The sequence below is a fragment of the Cuculus canorus genome, chromosome 14 (assembly GCF_017976375.1).
Source record: "Cuculus canorus isolate bCucCan1 chromosome 14, bCucCan1.pri, whole genome shotgun sequence".
NCBI classification, from domain to species: Eukaryota; Metazoa; Chordata; class Aves; order Cuculiformes; family Cuculidae; genus Cuculus; species Cuculus canorus.
In genome coordinates, this window is record NC_071414.1 from 3888909 (window position 1) to 3895054 (window position 6146).

A 6146-nucleotide genomic window follows, 5' to 3' on the forward strand; every position below is an offset into this window, starting at 1 on the left:
TTCTACAGTAGACTTATTTACAGCAAAGTCTATGGCTTGACAACGGTGTCTACAGCAACAGAGAAAATAAAACACACAGTCGTTACCAGTATGCTCCCTTTGGGTGAAATGATAAAGCAGAACAAACCTCAAACCAGACTCCTGTCTGCAAAGAAACCACTTTTGGGTCTGTGCTTTCCCATCCTGGGTTCTCTTCCCTGGCTGTGCTCCCCAGCCCTGGTAGCAACATGGATCAGCCAAGCCCATTGGCTGAGCCTTTTGCTGGGGAACGTGTAAATCCAGGTAGTGACCCATTCTTCCCACCTTTCCTCACCTTCACCGTGTGTGTGATGTGAGTGGAGAAGGACATCCCAACACCCTCAGCGCCCCACTCCTGTCCCTGCACCGTCTCTGCTCTCCTGTTTCCCCTGCACCAGGAAAGGGACTTTAATGTAGAAGGTTCTTAACCGGAGCTCAGACAAACAAAGGTCTGGGAGACATAATTAGCATGGCTATGTTTTTTTCCTATTAATTACTTAGTAGATCCAGCACAGTCATTTTTATTCCCTACCTTTTAATGTGTTTTTAATTGATTAACTAGAAAAGAAGCAAGCCAACAGCCCCTTCCTCCCTGTGCCTCAAATGCAATTCCCATTGCCAATGGGAACAGTAGGAGGAGCAGCTGGACAGGCTGACCTAACACACCACCTGCCACAGGGTCTGCCCTTCCAGGGCACCCCTTCCCCCATCCTGGGCCCCACAGCATCGTGTCCCTGCAACGCCGTGTCCTCCACACCTCCCTGCCCTCTCCCAGATGTGCCTGTGCAGACTGCACCCCAACACACTGTGGGACAGAGACACCGTCCAGGAGAAGAATGGGCTAAAAGAGGGACACGAGCTGCCGAGCGATGTCAGGGGTTACAGCAAACCTTTGTGTTACTTTGAAAAATTCCATCCCTGGAAGTGTTCAAGGCCAGGTTGGATGGGCCTTGGGCAGCCGGATCCAGTGGCCCAACCATGGCAGGGGGTGGAACTGGATGGGCTTTATGATCCCTTCCAACCCAAACAATTCTATGATTTTACCCTTGTGAAAAATGGAGATCATTACTGTTCACACTGTCTCCTAGGAACCTCTGAAGAAAAAAGATTCATGGAAACATGTTTTTCTGTTGATCTTCTCTTATTTTGACACTCAGTCACCAGGAATGGTTGTTCATTCATTTAGCCTGGAGAAGAGGAGGCTGAGGGGAGACCTCATTGCTCTCTACAACTGCCTGAAAGGAGGTTGTGGAGAGGAGGGAGCTGGGCTCTTCTCCCAAGTGACAGGAGACAGGACAAGAGGGAATGGCCTCAAGCTCTGCCAGGGGAGGGTCAGGCTGGACATCAGGAAAAAATTCTTCACAGAAAGAGTCATTGGGCCCTGGCAGAGGCTGCCCAGAGAGGTGGTGGAGTCACCTTCCCTGGAGGTGTTCAGGGAACGGGTGGATGAAGTGCTGAGGGACATGATTTAAGGGAGTGTTAGGAATGGTTGGACTCGATGATCCAGTGGGTCCTTTCCAACCTGGTGATTCTATGATTCTATGATTCATTTCCCTGGCAAATGACAGGGTCAGGTAACCAGGTGCCCATCCAGCCTTGGCACAACTCCAGACCGCCTGGGGCTGTTGCCCCCAGGAACACAGAAGAAAACAGCCAATATTGTAACTTTTATCCAGTACTTAAATCCCTTGTAATGATTGAATACTTTATGAACTGCCAATAAATGAAGGCACAGGATGCAGGGGAACCAGGCTGTGGGACACCTGCCCATCAGCATGGATTCCTCAGCTGATGCATCTGCAAGAGCGGCCAAACACACTTGGGCAGCCCTGAGCCAACCTCACAGCAATGTCGGGTAGAGCACTCTGCAAAACCTTCCCCAAGGCTGTAAAAATTATTCCTGGCCATGCAACTACTTGCTGTAAAACACGTTTGAAGTGACACGTACACTTCAGAAAACAAGCAAATGCTAACAACAAATTCCCTGTCACCGATATTGACTTGTCTCTAGCAGGTCTAACGTGCCAATGTTGTTGATACTTGAACAAAAAAACCCATTCTAAGTAGGAACAACAGTTCTGGACTGGTACCAGGCAAGTTGTTTTTCACTCCAAATCCCCATTTAGTTTTTTCCATTACAATGTTTGCCCATTACAACCTGGAAACATTCTTTTATCTGTGTGCACGTCAGCACCCAATCATGCCTAGATTCTTGTACAGCTTTCTAATGTCGCTTTAAAATAAAGAATACATTTTAAAAGTAAAAGAAGGTCAGTGTAACCCCTTGTCAGACACAAGAATGAGTTTGTGAACAGACAATTAATTGGACACTCAGTTTCAAGTGCACAACATTTTGTTACTGTCTCAGATTAATGCACAACTATGCTTTAATCTTTGGCCAAAAGTTACCTGATGTGATGACATTCCTTTCTGCTCCCCAACTTATTAAATATGTATTTCATCCATATAAGTGACTTCAGCTGTCAAAAGGTGGGCAGATGTTTTAACTGGCACTAGATTAGGATCTATCACAAAGTATTGCTTATTCTTCTGTTGATAGGATGGAATGCATTCTGAGACAGCAGGTCAGACCAAGATGTGCTTATCGAGACAAGCTGCAGCAAGTACTAGTTTCTGCTCTCCATGTTCAAAGGAAAGAAAGTCATCTCTATTGGGCTGTATATGTTTTTGGGAACTGTTCTGAATACCATAAATATAAAAGACATTTTAATTAAAATTTTTTTTCTTTCTTTTAAATTAAGAACTTTCCCCCCAAAGGACCCAGGCCTACATTGTTATACTGTTTTCTTTTTTTTGGGGGGGGAAATACTTTTAAGGAAAACAAAAAGCCCAAATGCTTGGATGAACCACTTTAAATTATGACATGACTGCTTTATGCTTCTCTGCAAAGGAGATGGCACTTCCCAGAGGGGTCCATCCCCGCCGTGGTGAAGTGCTGTCTCCACTGGAGCAGCTGCAGAGCCTCTGGAGGTGCTGATGCTGCAATGGACCCAGTTCAAAATCCTTGGGTTTTTTCAGTTTGCCCCAAGCAGTCAGAGAGCTGATACGGATGTACTCCCATGTTTTGCTTCTGAAGGGGCAAGATGTTGGTTATAAGAAGATTTAGGCTGAGAGAGTTGGGCTTGTATAGCCTACAAAGAAGGCTCCAGGAAGACCTTAGAGCAGTTTCCAGTGCTGAAAGGAGCTCCAGGAAAGTTGGGGAGGGGCTCTTGATCAGGGAGTTCAGGGACAGGATGAGGGGAATGGTTTTCAGCTGAAAGAGGGGAGATTGAGATGAGATTTTTAGGAAGAATGTTTTGCTGAGATGGTGGGGAGGCCCTGGCCCAGGTTGCCCAGAGCACTGGTGGCTGTCCCTTCCCTGGAAGTGTTCAAGGCCAGGTTGGACGGGGCTTTGAGCAACATGATTCCAGTTCCCCCTTGTCCTGTCCCTGCACTCCTTAATAAAGAGCCCCTCCCCAGCTTTCCCAGAGGCCCTTTCAGCACTGGAAGCTGCTCTAAGGTCTCCTCAGAGCCTTCTCTTCTCCAGGTTGAACAACCCCAACTCTCTCAGCCTGTGCTTGTATGGGAGGTGCTCCAGCCCTCAGATCATCTCCATGGCCTCCTCTGGACCCGCTCCAACAGATCTCTGTCCTTCCTGTGCTGGGGGTTCCAGAACTGGATGCAGCAGTTCAGTAATTTCCAAGGAACAAGTATTTTATGCTTTTGAGTAAAACAAAGCGAGGTGGAAAAAACATCTTGAGGTTCACACGGGCTTAGACTTCTATTTAGTTTATAAAATAGTAATGGTAGGTTTGCCACTGGAAAGACAGCTCTCATTATCTAGAATAGGTTGAGGCTTAGCAGTCTTAAAAATGCCGCAGCAATAGGGAACATAGTGCAGAAACATATTTCATATTTTATGTTTAAAAATAGTCTCAACTGTTGTCAGAAGGGATTAAGCATTTTTTCCCTCTTTATCAGCACAACATAGCAGTGCAGATAAAGAAAAAGGGCAACTGTTGTTACTCAGTGAATGAGGAAATACTGCAGCCTGAGGTGAAACATTAACTTAGCTTTGAATTATGATGGGGTGTAAAAGAGCCTGAAAAAAAAAGAAACATTGCAGGCCTTTCTTTTGAGGGCACAAACTTCGAGGTCTTCAAAACCAAGTTTCAATGGTATCACAATGCCCACCTTTCATTTTACCGACACGTTCACTGAAATGTTTACCTTCAGAGCAGATTATTTGAAGCACTGTGAAAATAAAGAAGAGAGAAATTCTACGGTGATGGAGGTTTCCCAAAGAACTATGAAAATATTTTAAGGGATAAAAAGAAACAATGGCAGACTTACCTTCAGTTCTGCATTTCAAAAGAGAAAGTTTTCACAGCATTTATGTAGTTCAGGATGTGCTACCTGCAGAATTCCCTGCCCCTTCTGTGGGAGCTGGCGTCGGCTTAGCCAGATGGATACACCTTGTTTGTCTGGGGTAAAATAGGCTTCACTCCTTCTTGGGCTCATTCTTGATCTTTAAGATGTGGCAGGGACAAATATCTGTCTGCCAGGGAATACATGCACCAAACCAAAAGAAAAATCACAAAAAGGAGGGAGAAAGGCAACATTTTCACCCGTGTGATTATTTACAGTTTACTTTTATTGTAGTATAAAGTACCTCCAGCCTTGGTACGAATAAAATAACAAGTTCCTGTTACCAAGAGTCATTGAAACACTTGTGAGCTGATGGAGAACATGACCTGTACTGTGACACTGATAACTATCTGGCAGAGAGAAAACGTCTGGTGTCCTTAAAGGCCCTGTAGCCTATTTACTGCCACGTCTGTGGTCACGTCAGATCATCACACATCTCTGAAGGACTTACGTGGCATCTGGAAAACTACTGACCAGTATGTCCCCGTGGGACCAGGTACCCTGGCAGAGCCCCAGTACCATCGTTGGAGGGAATTGACTGATGTTATAGCTTTATATCTGTCTGCCGGTGAATGCAAGCACTGTAGCAAAAGGAGATCGCTGAGAGCAGGAACAGAACCGACATCACTCCTGCGATTTTTTTACCACTTATTTCTGTTGCCACATTAAAGCAGCTACTGCTCAAATAAAAAAAGACTAATGAAAGAAGCCACAGCACCACCCCGGCACGCGCTGTGCAGGTTTTGTTTCAGCCTGGCGACCCTGATGAATTGTTACCATGGTTCAGAGCTGTTGATTGCATTACAGGCTCTGAAGGACAGTGTGGCAGCAGTGTCCCCAACCCTCCAGCCAGCGGCTCAGGTGCCACCCTGGCTCGGGGAGCTGGCGCTCGGCACGTCTCATCTGCTAGAAGCACTTTGGAGAATTTAATAGCTTCTTTGGGAACACTGCGCACTCTTGCCTGTAATGTCCCACCAAGCACGCTCCTGAGACAGAAACCTGATGGCGTGTCGCATCGGCAAGGGAAAATTTAACTCTAATAAAGATGAATACACAGAGACTCACCATCACATTTTTTCTAATTGTTTTTCAAAATCCTTCTCAGCAACCTTGAATAAACAAGGTGGCCTTTTGTTTTCCTGTTTGCCAGACAGGTATGAGGCATAGCCAGCTCTTGCTACGTAGGAGCAAAACAATTCCACTATAGACTCCTGTACCGACGCACTCCAAACTCTTTGATCCCCAAGTGACCTGTAACAGCCTCTGCTTAGAGGAAAAATCTGCTTTGTGAAGCTGAAGTGTGAATTATTGATTTTTAAGCAAAAAGAAGGGAGATTTAGATTAGATCTTAGGAAGAAATGTTTTGCTGTGAGGGTGGGGAGGCCCTGGCCCAGGTTGCCCAGAGCAGTGGTGGCTGCCCCATCCCTGGAGGGGTTCCAGGCCAGGTTGGATGGGGCTTGGAGCCCCTGATCCAGTGGGAGGTGTCCCTGCCCATGGCATTGGAATTGGATGGGCTTTTGGGTCCCTCCCAAAACAGATCATTCTATGATTCTGTTTCAATAACTGCCCAAGAGCCCTTATTCGTGGCCAAAGGCACCCCTGCACTACGCCTGTTCCTTCTCCTGACTATCAAACACCAACAACGTCCCAAAATATCCTTGAATGTTGGACAACTCAGCTGCAAATACCAGATGGCTGCG